Raw genomic sequence first — 16,981 nt, 5'->3', positions numbered from 1 at the left:
AATAATCCGCATCATTGTAGTTCCTACTATGCCACCTAAGCCAGGCTTTCAGCTGTGTCCAGTCTACTGAAGGAAAATTCTGCATTTCAGTGGTCACATCAAATACTTCTTGTGCCTCAGTCCTGAACCACAAGGATCGTAAATATTGTGGTTTAATGTCTGTGAGGGTTCAAAGAGATTGCTTCAATAGACCAGTGGTTCTTAACCCAGTCCTTGGGACATACCCAGCCAGTCAGGTTTTCAGGATACCCACAATGAATATGTAAGAAAGGTCAAGTGACTCCTTACCACTGCTTTTGACTCCTAACTCACTTGCCCTGTCCATTATCCTCACCTCTTTATTCCCTTACCCTTAATTGTTCTGTCTGTATTCCCTTACCCTTAATTGTTTTGTCTGTTTACCTGTCTTATCTAGATTGTAAGCTCTTTGAGCAGGGACTGTCTTTTGTGTTTGGTGTACAGCGCTGCGAATGCCTTGTAGCGCTATAGAAATGATAAGTAGTAGTAGTACTTCTTCCTTGTCCCTCCTCAACTAAACTCTGTCTAAAAGCTGAGAGAACAAGTGTTCTTCTTTGGTCTCCCTAGACTATAATGGGACAAAAATTTAAATGAATGACTTCTGGTACCAGTGATCATTAAGGTTTTTTTTTTTTTTAAAGGAGAACAAATTTTAAAAAATGGCCTCCTCTCTAGTCACACTTTACCATCATTTTTAAACAAATACATACCTTTCAAAATATACTAAGGCTTTAAACATGTTACACCCAACAGTTTATTGACTAGACTTTATTGGATTCAATTCTGTAATGATGCCCAAAATTAGTCACCAAAAAAAAAAAAAAACCCTGCTCTAAGCGCTATTCTATAAATGGCACACCAAATTGGGCTGTAGACATTGAAGGAAGCGAACCAGTCTCAAAGTAGAAAAAATTAAATAAATGAAACCTCAACCACCAAAGTCTTCATTTTTCAGCATGCCTGCAAAAAAAGCCTTTTTTTTTGGGGGGGGGGGGGGATGGATGTGCAGCAAAATAAAAATTGGCATCTGTCCATTTTGGGCCTGAGAACTTACCGCCACCCATTGACTTAGCTGTAAGATCTCACGTGTTAACCGGGCAGTAATCATCAGCGAACATACGCTGCCAATTACCGCTCAGTTAGCGCCACACAGTAGAAACAAAAAATATTTTCTGCTGCACGTATCGGACACACGTAAAAAAATGGAATTACCACCCAGGGCACGCAGTAGCCGGGCAGTAGTTCCAAACTGATGCATGTCGGATGCACGTAGGTGCATACACGCCTTAGTAAAAGGGCCTAAGAGTGTTCCCTGGCCTTTGTACTTTTTGAAAGTGTAAAAAATCAATTCACTTTTATTCATTCTACACCCATCAGGATTTTGTAGACTTCTATCATATCCCCCCCTCAATTGTCTATTTTACAAGCTGAAGAACCCTAACCTCTTTAGCCTTTCGTCATGTGAGAGAAGTTCTATCCCCTATCATCGCTCTTCTTTGAACCTTTTTCTAATTCTGCTATATCTTTTTTGAGATTCAACGATCAGAACTGAAGCAATATTCATGGTGAGGTCGCACCATGGAATGATACAGAGGCATTATAGTATTCTTGATCTTATTTCCTAATAATTCCTAGCTTCCTGTTTGCTTTTTTGGCCGCCACAGCACACTGGATAGATAATTTCAATGTGTTGTCTACGATGATACCTGCAGGGCTGCATTAACAACAATGAATATTAAAGGCCTTTGAAACAAAACAACAAAGTGGTCTACAAATAAAGTAAGAGAAAAAAGGCTTTGTATAGTCAGAGTACCAAACAGAGAAAACAAAAACTCCCAAACCCATAGGAATAACAAAGTACTTACATCCAGGTCTCTAAGCACTAGGGCCCAAGCCCACTAGTTACCATACAGGTAATTCTAGTAGCAGACAGAAAGAAAGCACATAAATGGTGAGATTCTAGTCATTTAGGTGTGGAAGTGGGTACTTAAGTGTGTAAATGACCTCGTATAGAATTCTAACTAGAGGAAAAATATGTGCTGTGCTTTGATGGGCAGAGCACCCATGTATTGCTGTGAATTATAGAAAACTATTTTTTACATGTGTACTCCCTTTTAAACTGGGATTACTGAAGAGAGTAAATCCTTGTGAAGAGTTACTGAGGGGAGTGACTGGGAGGTCCCTGGGTGGGAGGAAGCCTAGCCCACGGGAGTGTTTAAGGAATAAAATGCAGAAAGTGCATGGAGAAAAGGGTCCCTGTGCTGAGTGACAAGGGGGGGTGGGGAGGAGTTATAAGAAGATAAAGTTAAGTGTTTGCCGTTTAGAGGGGTCTTTTGGTTGGCTGCAGTTTTTTTTTTTTTGGCTATCTGAAAATCCCTTGCCAATATATCAGGAGGAGTAAAGGGGAGTCCCAGTTAGGAGAACTAACCCATTGGCTGCAAAAAGAAGAGTTGTGGCTCAGCAAAGTGGGAACTGTATTGAGGCAGTGGCGTAGGAAGGGGGGGGGCGGTGGGGCAGTCCGCCCCGGGTGCATGCACTGGGGAGGGGGGTGTCGGCTCGCTGGTTCCCTGCTCTTTCTGCCCCGGAACAGGTTACTTCCTGTTCCGGGGCAGAGAAAGCAGGGAAGCAGCAGAGCCGACGCAGCTCCCAGTGAAGTGCACTGGGGGCGGATCGGCCCTCCCGCCTGCCCCCCGCTGAAAGGTAGGGTGCGTTTCGGGGGGGTGCGCTCTGGAGGGGGTGCGCTGTGCCATGCACCCGGGGGGGGGGTGCGCAGTGGCGACCCGCCCCGGGTGTCAGGCATCCTCGCTACGACACTGTATTGAGGAGAGCTCTATGGGTGTAGGTAGAGGACAAACACAACCCAGGAGTGAAAGGACAGGTAAGTAAGCTCTGCAGGACGCTAAGGAACTTGCCTGTCCCTAGTGATTGAAAACACAATATTGAAGCACTACATCCCACTGGCAGCATTGTAGTCAGAGGACTTCCACTCAGCTTGGAGGGAACAGTGCTTAACACCCTTTAGTTGAAGAGCCTCTTAATGTGGTGGCCTCCGCTGCTGAAAATTGGCCTGAATATCTTTAACATGCAAAAGCACAAATGAATCAGTAACCCTTCGAGAACAGGTGAAAGCTGTATAGCTTACATTTTATACATACATTTCATACACAGAAGGTCATTATTTTTCAGCAAATGAATGGATATTAAATTAGTTGCAATGATGCCTATGTGCAGTTCTGCACAAAAACAGTTTACTAGCTTTTATTAGCAGTGAAGTATAATCCATAAAGAATTTATCCTACTAAATGTAAACTGCATATAATTAAAATTGGTGTCTTGTCACTCATTTATGTTAGACTCACAGGCTAAAATTAATGAGCCGTTAATTATACAAATCACTGGAAGACACATATTTTTGTGAATATTCTTATCAGTTTATCAGGTTGTTCTGCTGATATACGATAAAGGAGGTGATGCACTGAGTGGGAATAATAACTCTATTTAGAGACCATATAATTGGCATTTGATCAAAATTCAAGTCTGTGATGCTCAATGTAAGATAATTTAGATAATCAAAAATTACTCTTTGGAGCCAGTTTAATGACTTGGTAGTAGAATAGCATATCACTCTGGTCCTCGTCTTCGGAATACTATGCTAACAAGTGATGCAATCACGCTCTAGTAGAGTGGAAAACAAGCTCAGATACAGGTACAACTCCTGTTTGCTTAACTACATGAAGGGGGACTTCAAGGGAGCATGGTTTGAGTGAAACTGAAATCTGCATGTGTATTTCTTATTAAACAGAAGAAATACAAAAGTATGGGGCAAAAGTCCCTCATTAGCTTTTTCACCTGCTCAATGGATTTTTTTAAAATGTGGTCATTTCAGCCAGGGATTTATATTAGGGATTAAGGAAGTCATTCTCTTTAATCCTATGTAGTTTACATCCATCTCTAAAATGCAATCATGTTAAGGACTAGATTCTATATATCATGCCTAAAAAAATGGCACCAAAATAAAATACACCTAAGCGTATTCTATGAAGTATGCCTTATTTTAGAATAAGCCTAACCTGCATGGTTTATAGAATATGCCAAGTGCCTGTCCACGCCACTAAATTTAGTCACGGGCAGTTGCACCAAGCAAAACTTGAAGCAAATGCCAACGCCTAAATTAGGCATGGACCAGGTGTGTTCTATAACCACGCACATAAAATTTATGAACTCCCATGACCTACCCATTCCACACCCATGGCCACACACCCATGGCCACACACCCTTTTCAAGTATGTGACTTAGGGTCCTGTTTACTACACCATGTTATAGGCACATTAGCATTTTTAACGCACGTTAACCATGTACGCTTGTTAACCGTGTACGCGCCTACAATATCCCTATAGGCACCTACATGGTTAGCACGCACGCTAATTGTAGGTGTGTTAAAAATGCTAATGTGCTTTAGTAAACAGGGCCCTTAGAATTTAAGAGCATCATGTTACAGAATACGCTTAGACAGTTGTGTGTGTAAATTCTAATTAGTTCCAATTAGTGTTAATTGCTTGTTAAGTGGCAATTATCAGGTCTGATTGGCTTGTTAACTAAGTTGCATGCATAAATACAGAATACAGCTGGATTTGCATGCGGAACTTTAGTCACGCTATATAGAATCTGGGGGTAAATATGCAACCTCACTATTGACAGCACTTATGGCTTCACATTTTGCGGCACTTGTAAGTATGGGTTTGTACAATGGGGCATCTACATATGGAAGTCTTGGCACTTACGTGTAAGAAGTTGCAAAATTGCCACTTCCATGTGTGCTGACACTTCCACATGGAAGCTGCTGGATCTGTACTACTCATTTTCACAACATGTACATTTGTAAAATGGCTTCTCCTGCTGCGTGATCCAGCAAACACACACCCAATCCAGCAGATATTTTTTAAAAAGGCTCTGCACCTGTAAATCCATTTCTAAAATTCACCCGTATTAAGCACATCTTGACCTGGATATCCTAAGTCCAACGTTCTATGTAGAAAGGAGTTCAAACCATTTAAAAAATATGCAAACGTATACAAAGCAGCCCACTGTGTTATATTTTGCAAGCTGCATTATTCATGGATGATTAACAGTGCATTTGGAGGAGGAGTTAGCTTTCTCTTGGGAGTACTGTGCTGCTAAAATGTCCACCGATGCTCCCAGGAAGCAAATTAAAGATGCTGGTGAGAAAAACAAAATCATTAAAAGACAACAGTGCTTTCTATAGTCTTCCCCTTACCCCGAATTTCAGATGCATTTATGAATGGAAGCTACCCTCCCCCCAGATATGCCCTCATTTCTCCAATTCCTTTGAAAAGAAGAGTGACCCCACACTACCTCCATCCAAACTGCACCTCAGTCTGCAAAAAGCATCTGAATACACAAATCCCTTTCCAAGGTTTGAAGAAAGTTCAATCTACCACCCTTTCACACAACCCTACTCCTGATCTTCCCCAGCAGCTACTGTGGCAGTGGGATGGGAGCAAAAATGGCGGCTTCTGACTCCAAACATAGTCTTTCATATTACCACTAGGGGGTCAGGTTCTCAAATAAGTTTTCTAGGTCACAAAAAATATTGTCCAAATAACTCAAAAGAAGATCACAAATATCATGTAATTTTCACAACCTCAGTCTTCCTCGTAGCTATAAAAAATGTGAGACCTGCACCAATATCAATTGATATTTCTTACTCCTTCATCTGAAAGGATGTCTCTGGCTTTGATACTTAATTAAATTGCTCAGAACCATTTCTGCTATGCAGGGTTTCTTCTTCCCTTTTCCTATTTCTTTGTAACCTCCTGAAAACTAACAAAAAGCAATTCACTAGCTTCATTGAGCAGGGGAAAATTTATCAAAATGGTTCCCAACATATACCCCAGAGGAGACAAAATGTGATTAACACCCACACCTGCCACCCACAGAGATATTTTCATTTTGTATAAATGATTGCTGCTGGGGACAATACTACTGTTCATAAAGCACTATGAAAATGAGAATGAAGGGGGAAAAAAAACGAAGGCACACTGCAGCCATCCAAATTGCTATTGAATTTTTAAAGAATTTTAAGCACCTTCCAATGGGTTATGCTTTTATACCAAACTCTAAACCAGTGCTTTATTTTTCTTTTCTACTGAGAGAACACTAGTGTGTTCTATAGAAATTAATCCTCTTTGTTTTAACTTACTATTTATTGAATTATAGAAAAACAAAAAGGAAAAGAACAAACTTTCCAACGAGAACTCCCCCAAATCCATAACAATCACCAAGGACTTAATACACAACGCACTGGAAAATTACAGCAAAGAAATGGGAAAGCAAAATTAAGCTGCCACCACTTTAATACTGAATCATAAATGGCAAGCACTGAAGAGGATAGCTAGGAACAATACTATCATTAGTGCCAGATGCTGTGATTTTATCAGTCCAGGACTTTGTTATTTAGGAAAGCAATCAACTGTGAAGAATAACACCCCCCCCCCCCCAAAAAAAAAAAAAAAACACTATGTATAAATCCTAGATATTTAATCAGGCTTTTCTATAAGTATCTCAAAAAGAACAACCCTTCTAGATGCAAAGCTCTAGATCTAAGGATTGAAATTTGCTTCTATTTCTTCTATGCAGCTTTGGTAACATCCCCAAATATTCTTGCCCTATAACTTATAGATATAAAAAAAACGCTTTACCTTAAAAGCATATTTAACAACCAATCTTTGTCTGAATCCAAAGTACACATAAGCATAACATCAGCACATATATTGCACTGTGCTCCAAATATTGTCTCACACTTAACAAAATTAATACTCCATATTTGTAGCAAACAATCAGGCCCAAACTTTAATAGCAGTAACGTCAAGCTTTAACATTAAACATTTCAATTGCAAATAGCAAAATACAGAAGCAACCCCATAATATAAGTGGCCATTCCCCCACCCCTGAAGCTATTTGGTGTCCCTTATAGAATCACCCTCCTCCACCAACTGGAAGGCCATGGTGACGCAGGTCCTCCAAACATAATCAAGGCAGTACCTCACTCGATCAAACATGTTACTTTGCTTTCTCACCCCATCTCCAATTTTCCAGGTCACTTGCCCCCTGTCACTAGACTGCACCACTTCAAAAGCTGTGACCGCACCACCCTACCTTTACTCCTCAACACTTCAAAAACCCACTACTCCAAGGAAGGGTGGGTGGGTGAGCACTGCTGTACCCACACTTGCTCCCTCCCCATATGTTTCACCTTCCCCATAACTTTGCCCACCAAAAACACCGAAACAGAATCCTTTACTCTAATGCACTCACTTCACTTCTCACGTTTAGCCAGTCCCCAATCAACTTTCATACTCCCTCTTCACCTAACCCCTACTTCGCTTCCCACAAAATCTACCTATCACTAATCACCTTACCCAATCCCCTTTCTTCGCCCCAGCCTACCAAGCCCTGCCTCCTTTATTATCTTGCACCTGTCTTCATTACATTACATTATATTACATCAGTCTTGCATTCTGCAACATCCTATACAATTCCATGAGGATCACAAAGCAACAAAAATCAATAATGACCGCACTATCAATTGAAAAACAGGCAGTTCAAAAAACTTTCGTATAGATCTTAACTTTTTTCAGTAACAGAAAAGAATAATTCACCTGATTAGTCATAGTCAATTTGCTATCCACCTTTACTCCTAAAACTCGAGTTGAGAAGTCAAATTTAAACTGAATTTTTCCAATAGTAAAATTTTCCTTTCACCAAACATCTTTAGGAGAACCAAGTCATAAAAATTTAGGGCCCTATTTTTTTAATGTGCAATATTCCTATGGGCATCTCTAGCGTTTAGCATGCTAAAAACACTAGCGTGCCTTTGTGCGGTAAACTCTAGGGACACCATATGGGTGTCTCTAGTGGTTAGCACACACTAAAACATTAGCATGCCTCTAGCACAGCTTAGTAAACAGGGCTCTTAGGTTTTTTTTCTGATTAAGTTTTAATTGAAAAGCTATTGCCCCAGTGTTCAATGGCACCAAAACATTCCTGAATTCTATTTAAAATGTCCTTGTATTCTATGGAAGCTGGCAATAATATAGTAGTTGTATCATCTACCTAAATATATATAAAAAATACTTTCAATTGTTCAAGCACTGTCCCTAAGGGCAGTAACAAAACATTAAATAATAACGGCAAAAGGGGAGACCCCTGCAGTATCCTGCATTCCTGTAAAATGCTCTGCATCTTGACACTATAATTTCTATCTTTTAAAAAACTCCAACACTGCACCTGTAAGTCTAATGCTATCCAGCACATATCATAAAACAGCATGATCCACTAGATCAAAGGTACTCGATGAATCAAATTGGATAATTATTGAACTTCTGCCCTGACTCAACAATTGCCTTCCTTGCACTATCAGTGTCCCTAAAATAGTTTCCGTACTAAAGGTTTTACAAAACCCTGATTGTGAATAATGTAATAGGTTGAATTTAGTCAAATAATCTGCTAACTGCACCATAACACAGTCTCCATAACCTTAGTAAACAATGGATTGATGCTACTGGCCTAAAATGTGTTACTTCCTATAAATTCCCCTTTGGATCTTTTGATATAGGAGTTAACTGCCCCTTAGCTAGACAATAATTTATCCAATCTGATAACAAAACATAAAGTCTAGGGGGAACAATTTTCATCAGGCTGCACATGTTTTTGAAATTCTGGGTTTGTTTTCTCTTTTCGCTTCTTCCACATCAAAGAACTAGATGAATCTCGCATTGGAAACACAGAAATGAACTGTAACTCATCAGCCTATGCGAAGGGAAAATGTGCCGCTGTCCAATTTATAATCAGCCATTGTGCCAGCAGGTTATTAAATATTTAGATTCTTACACATTGGTCTCAGATGTGAAGACATTTTTACAGGCTAAAGAAAGCAGTTTGCATAGAGGTATGGCTGCCACATATTTATACATTCCATTAATTATTGATTGGAAAATAGATCTATGACAATAAATACAGCACATTCCTCATTTAAAGCAGGTTCCAAATGCAGTTAATGACAGTTGAAGACAATTTGTTTTGCATGTGAAAGTGGTTTCCAAACTAATCTTTTAAAGAATTTAAATGAGTGCAGCACTGAGATGCTATTGACTAACTTAAAGTATTTGCTGTGTACAGTCCTTCCTTTCAGCTTTTCTGATATGGTTACAAATTATGGGCCCTTTTTCCAAGCTGCGGCAAAAGGGGGCCTGTGCTGGCATCAGCGGATGCTTTTGATGCGTGCCGAGGTCTCCTTTTACCGTATTGGGTAGGTATTTCTTTTCTTCAGGAAATGGCCTTGCAGCAAGTGAAGCACTTGCTGTGTGGCCATTTCATGGGGGGGGGGGGGGGCCCTTACTGCCACCCATTGAGGTGGTGGTAAGGGTTCCCGCGCTAACCCAGTGATAACCAGGCAGTGCGCAGCTATTTTTGTAGCACCGGATATGATGCCGCACTGGGGGGTGGGAACTACTGCCAGGCTGCTGTGGTAGCCTGGCAGTACTTCCTTTTTAGCGAGCGGTAAGCCAGCATTGAGCTTACCGCCACTTTGTAAACGGGCCTCTATGTTTGCACTGTTCTGCAACCTGGACTGGTCAGTGAATTTAAAGGTGCTGAATGCCACGAACTTAATCTGACCTGGATAGTTTATAGTTTATTTAAAACTTGATATACCACTGTTACAAAATATTCGGTCACAGCGGTTTACAGTATAATCGATCAAAACATAAAAACAGAAAGGAACGCCAAAATTAAATAGGATAGCACAACCAATCACATGAGGGGGGGGGGGTGCAGTCTGAAGAGTTCGGGGACCACATCCACAGGCTGGAGAAAGCCAGAGTAAAACATGCTAAATTTAAGGATCCACACAGAAAGCTAGCTGGAAAAAAATGTGTCTTCAATAAAGATTTAAATTTGGAAAAAGAAGGTTCAGATCAAATGGATTAGGGAGGGTTGTTCCGAAATTTAGGATCAGTAAAGATAGCAATGCTGGGCCTAATATAGGCACCACACTGAATATTCAGGTCATTAGTGGCTGCCAAAGGTTATCTGGGTGCTGACCAATATTCAGACAGGTGCCCAGATAAAGTCTTTTTGTAGTCCTAACCTTACCCAGGCACTTACCCTGCAAGTGGACTTTAAATCGCTGCTAACCAAGTAAGCTCTGATTCTGCCACAAGACCTCCACCAACCCTAACTGGAGGAATGACCTAGTGCTTAGTGCATTGGGTATTGATTCCAGTGTCCTCGGTTCAATTACCACTGCAGCTCCTTTTGACATTGGGCAAGTTACTTAGGGGGGTCTTTTACAAAGGCATGCTAGTGTTTTTAGCATGCTAAACGCTAGAGATGCCCATAGGAATATTTCTCTAATGTTTAGTGCACACTTATTTTTAATGCACGCTAAAAATGTTAGTGCACCTTTGTAAAAGGACTCCTTAACCTCCATTACGTCAGATACAAAACTTAGATTGTGAGCCCTCTAGGGACAGAGAAAGTACCTGCATATGCAGCTAGATTATATATATTGCACATTAAAAAAATCCATGTGGAATTAAGCGTATTCTATTAAATTTAGGCATGGTTTATATAATACGCTTAGTCGATACTATACCGCCTAAATCTATACACGTGCATTTAAGCCAATAAAAACCTGGTGTAAATCCATGCATGTAGATTTAGGCATAGTGACCCATATTCTGTAATTACACATGGAATTTTGGAACACCCACAAAATGCCCATAAATACACCCATAAACATGCCCCTTTTAAGTGACGCACATTTAATTTGAACTGCATGCTTTGTAATTTAGGCACAGTTCTTTATAGAATACACTTAGTGATTTCTGCATATAAATTGTAATTATTGCCAATTAGTGCTCGTTATTGCTTAAGTGCTGTTAAAACTGCTAATTACCTTGATTTGCATACACTGCAGAAGAAACACAAAAATTCTGTTTATTTTTCTGTTATTAATAGTGAACTTTATTTAAAAATGGTGCAGTCTTTGCAAATAGTCAAGCTGCAAAATATGATTGCCTGAACCAGAATTCAAAAGTGTTGAAATAATTTTTGAGGTAATCTTTATTTTTATGGTTGTTAAAGATTTTGGTTGTTAAAGAACTAATTACATGGTTTGGTTGTTTCAGATATGATTTTCTTATACTCAGTTATATTTGAGATTATATGGCAATTGATTATTTATGAAGATTAGCTCAGATTTAGGATATATTCTCTGTATACTTGACATCTTAAGTAAACAAAATTCCATTTTTGCCTTCAACAAATTCCAATTTGTCATCATTTTAGTTATTTTAAGGGCAATTCTCCTTTGCTTGTATAAGTGTCTAGAGTATTAGCATGTACACTCGTAAGTATACACTTCCCCATGAAAGTGTCAGCAGGGCACCTAAGCAGTATTCTATAACAGAGTGCCTAACTTACATAGTACATATTTACAAGGGTGATATACACATAGGTGGGGCATGGGCAGATATGCATAACTAACATAATACAGTAAATTATAACCATCCCTGCCACATTTAGACAAGACACCTAAATCTTAGGTGTGGCAATACCAGAGTATGTTAGTGAAGTGGAGGAATGGCCTAATGGTTAGTGAAGCAGGTTGTGGACCTAGGGAATTGGATTTGATTCCTGCTGCTTCCTGACAGTCAGCTGTGGGTTGAGATCCCGGGGAACCAGGTTTTAATTCCCTCTGTAGCTCCTTGTGACCCCTGGGCAAGTCACTTAGCCCTCCATCGCCCCAGGTACAATATATAACTTAGATTGTAAGTCCATTAGGGGCAGTGCAAAAGTACCTGTGATAGAAGTTGTGAACCGCATAGTTGTCTCAGGGATCGCTTGTGGTATATCAAGCACTGGAAATAAATAAATAAAATATTCTATAATGGAACCAGAGTGGTTCCACTATAGGAGAGATTCCTACCACATATCCTTGGGGCACCTAAATTAACATACCCAGTTGAAGAATTGCTCCCTTTGACTGTATACCCATGATATAAAACTTACAATCTGTCTTCTCTTGCATTTTTTTCTGTTAATTGACCTTACCGAATATAGTTTTTGTTTTGTTTTGGTTTGTTTCTGAAGTCTTGTTTGATATTTGAATAAATACATATAGAGAAGAAAGGGCCATCCTCTATGTAATAGCTTAATGATCTAACTGGACAACTCTCATAAAGGAGCAAATGGATAAAATATGTCATGGGGATCTGTATCTCTAGCTAAGTAACAGAAATCACTTTTAATACCACAATAAGGGGCCCTTTTACTGTGCTTTGCTAAAAAGTGGCCAGTACTATTCCCAGCATACTCAGGCCACTTTTAGCATGGTGCTAAAATAGCCCCACTTTCCCTTTTCCCTATCAATGACTACATGTAATTTCTCCATTAGCACATGGTCATTAGCATGTGAGCACTTAATGGCACCTATATTGTAGATAGTAAGGGCTCATGTGCTAACCACATACTAATCGGTTACTGTGCGGCGATGTACCTGCACTAACCGATTAGCACAGTACATGCCTATTCTCAGTCCCCAGACATGCTCCCAGTTCTTAAAAATTAAAATCTATTTTTTAGCATGTGGGAAGCACATGCTGGTCTCGAAACTACCGTGGGATGTCTGAGCGTTCACAAGTGTAGTAGTCTTTAACCTGTGGTAAGCTTACAGCAGCTTAGTAAAAGAGCCCCTAAGAGTTTAGTGAAAGTGACTCTTTTGATGATCATCAATTGGGCTTGATTTAGTAAATTGTGCTACCATGGTAGAGCATGCTAACATTCTTAACGTGCCTTTTGTATAAAATGGAACCTGTGGTAAATAGGAATGTGCACAGGCCAAACATTTCTGATTCATTTCCAATTTGGCTCCCCTTCCCCACCCAATTTTCATGGGTATTTTTTTCTCTTCCATTTCTTTCAAACTTTCATTTTAATGTAAATAACACATGCAATAGTTTTATAGAATCCACTAGCTGCCTTAGAGGGGCATTGTCGAAAGAAAAGTCTAAGTCAGAATTTTACAAAGACATCCAAATCTGAACCGGGAAGAAGGTCATTTTCAAAAAAGATGGACGTCTATCTTTTGTGTTCGAAAATACCATGGACGTCCTGTGATTTGGAAGTTTTGCGATTTGGTCGTCTTTGATTTTCAGCCATTTTCGAAAAAAAAAAAAAAATGCCCAAGTCTAAAACGTCCAAAGTCAAGCCATTGGGACATTGGAGGAGCCAGCATTTTTAGTAGACTGGTCCCCCTGACATCCCAGGACAGCAATCGGGCACCCTAGGGGGCACTGCATTGAACTTCATAAAATGCTCCCAGGTGCACAGCTCCCTTACCTTGTGTGCTGAGCCCCCCACCCCCCAAACCCACTACCCCCAACTGTACACCACTACCATAGCCCTTATGGGTGACGGAGGCACCTATATGTGGGTACAGTGGGTTTCTGGTGGGTTTTGGAGGGCTCACAGTGTCCTGCACAAATGTAACAGGTAGTGGGGGTATGGGCCTAGGTCCACCTGTCCAAAGTGTACTGCACCTACTACTAAACTACTCCAGGGACCTGCATGCTGCTATCATGGACCTGAGTATGACATCTGAGGCTGGCATAGACGCTGACAAGTAATGTACTTCAACACACTTTTTGGAGGTGGGAAGGGGTTAGTGACCACTGGAGAAGTAAGGGGGAGTCATCCCTGATTCCCTCCAGTGGTCATCTGGTCATTTGGGGCATCTTTTTGTGCCTTATTTGTAAGAAAAACAGGTCTAGTTCAAAACATCTAAGTTTTAGTGCTGGACGTTTTTGCTTTGTTCTATTATGACTGAAAGACGTCCAAGTCTTAGGAATGCCCAAGTCCCGCCTTGAACAAGCCCCTGATACACCCCCTTGAGATATGCACGTCCTTCTGATAGACTTCAAAGAAAGATATCCAAAGTGAGGTTTCGATTATACTGATTTGGACATTTTTTTGAGATGGACGTCCACATGCCGATTTATGTCACTTTTTAGATGTCCATCTCTTTCGAAAATGAGCCTGTTAGTGTGCATGAAAGCAATTTAGCTTGCACTAAAATTTTGTAGGTAGATATTCAGCTTGGCTTAAAGCATACTGAGCTGGCTGGCTGCTGATATTTAGAGGCACTTAATCATACAATGTCACTGAATATTGGCTTTGGCTGCTGCAACATTCTCCAGGCAGTGCCGGGGCAGTCCAGGGACAGAGTCTGGGAGTAATTCAGGTACTGGTATTAGTCAGTACCAGGGCATGCATAACAAAATGGACTGCAGAAAAATCATGCCTAATTTTGCTTGGGTAGGTATGAAGCTACAACACTGAATATCAGCCATACCCCTATAAATTATGGTTGCTGCTACAGATGTGGATATTCAATGCTCATGTCCAGATATGGCCCTTTGGATGAATATTGACTTGTTTTATGCATATTAACAAATGCACACCCCTAGAAAATAATGCACTGTATTAAATCTAACTCAAAATGTACTTTTAATTTCTATTTGTAACTTCATTCAGACAGCATCATTTTCTACACAAATACGACGACATTAATTTGATGGGTTTTTTAAAAATAAATTTTTCAATAATTGCTTTTGTCAAAGCATGTGGTTGGCCTCAAATTGTGCCAGGTTCCTCAGCTTCTGACTGCTGAGGATTGCATCAAAATGAATGTTTACCTGCAGTTTGATTGAGCTCATCAAAAAAAAGAATCCATTCATTGACATCTTTCCAAATATTCTGGTTCAAAATAGTTGGCCTTGACACCAAATTCTGGAGATATCTGAGGATTCCATTCAGGCTGCATTTATGGAAAAGAAAAACAGATTGCATTCTGCATTACAAAAGGACTTGTACTGAAATATCTCAGAATTCTTTCATTAAAAGAAGTTGATTAATACCTTTTAAGAAATTCAAAATTCTGAGTATTTCTACAGGAATCTTAGGGGGGAAGTCAGTAAAGGTCACCCAAAGTTAGGTTCCTGGATGTTGCATGCTAAGCATGAATTGTATAAAGACAGTTCCGTACAGAACCGTCTTTATTGAGCACTAGCTTAGCATGCAATTTTGCATCTAACTTTGGGTGCAAACAAACCAGGCAAAGGCTGGTGTAAATGATTCCACTCAATTACTGTCAGTTCTGCACCAAAATGATAATTATTTGTTATGTTATCCCACATTATCCAAAAATTAATTTCAGTTCAATTTCGCTTACAGTTAACGACAAAATTACAAACACAAATATATAATTTCAATTTCTCAAACACACTCTTAATTAAAACATTTCTTTAAAAGCTATGTTTTTAGGTCTTTGTGGATTTGTAGATAATTAGTGATACCTCTTGTTTCTTTGGGGATTAGGTTCCATCATTTGGATCCCAGATAACTGAAACTGCCATGTAAACAGACTTATAAACCATGTTTTTGCAAATTGGGAGATGAAGAAGCATATAGTCTCGTGTTATTAGTTGATTTATCTGCATTCCTATTTGATAAATCAATTAAGTCCAACATATAATCTGGTGGCATTCCAAACAAAATTTTAAAAATAAGAATGCAGGTTTTAAACACTAGCTATACCCTGATCGAAAGCTAATAGCGTGGAAGTAGCAACGGAGTTACCCTTCCATACTTTGATATCCTGAAAATTAAGCTGGCTGCTGTGTTTTGTTCTGTCTGCATCATCTTGATCACAGATTCTTTGCTTCCTACATGTACTCCTTTACAGTAGTCAATCTGTGATAGTACCAGTGTTTGTACTAATAAACGAAAAGATTGTTTAGAGGATCTCTGATACTTTTAGTCTCCACAAAATCTTAAATATCTTTGCTATTAAGGCAGACACTTGGTTTTTGAATGACAGATACTGATTGAAAATTACTCCTAAGATTTTTTAACTGGGTTTCAATTGGGTATACAATTTGATTGATTTTAAAATTAGAATAAGAAATGTTGACAGTGTAAACTGGAAATAACCAGAAATGTTGTTTGTCTCTGTTCAATTTAAGTTTGAATGTTGTAGCTCATATTTCCATCATATCTATACCCTTTTTAACTGTATCCAGTATCTCTGATAATGTCATTGGTAAAAGGAACACAGATAGTGACATCATCTGCGTATATGAAAGGATTAAATCGCATTTTAGCTAGTTTCCTTCTTAATGGGGCCATCATGACATTGAACAAAATTGGGGAGATAGGAGAGCCCTGGGGTACCCTACACTCCGAAGTCCATGGGGTCGAGATGATATTATTCATCTTGACCTATGATCTATTTTTCAGAAACCCCTGAACCATGTATATACAGCCCCACTAATCCCAATATAGTAGGCTCATTAGTACAGTGTGATCCACTTCCACAAATACACTGGGCATATCAAATTGTAATAGCACTCTAGATCAAACAGCTGATCGCAAGTAAAAAAAAAAAAAGGATCAATTTTAGCAACTGATTTGGATTTGGATAAATTGTGAATTACTTTGAATGAAGTTGAAGTATTCAAGGCCCCCTTTTACAAAGGGAAAGGGAAATGGGACTTGATATACTGTCTTTCTGAAGTTTTTGCAACTACATTCAAAGTGGTTTACATATATTCAGGTACTTATTTTGTACCAGGGGCAATGGAGGGTTAAGTGACTTGCCCAGAGTCACAAGGAGCTGCAGTGGGAATTGAACTCAGTTCCCCAGGATCAAGGTCCATTGTACTAACCACTAGGGTAAGCGCAACATGGGCTTACCACTTGCTATAAAGGCAGTACTGTCAGGCTACCTCAGCAGCCCAGTGGTAGTTCCCACCCCCAGTGCGCCGTCATATTTGGCGCTACAAAAAATATATTTATTTTTGTAGTGCCAGTGTGTACACAG

This window comes from Microcaecilia unicolor, chromosome 2, assembly GCF_901765095.1.
Source record: "Microcaecilia unicolor chromosome 2, aMicUni1.1, whole genome shotgun sequence".
In the NCBI taxonomy this organism is placed as follows: Eukaryota; Metazoa; Chordata; class Amphibia; order Gymnophiona; family Siphonopidae; genus Microcaecilia; species Microcaecilia unicolor.
The sequence above is the reverse complement of the archived record's forward strand: the minus strand, read 5'-3'. Positions refer to the sequence as shown.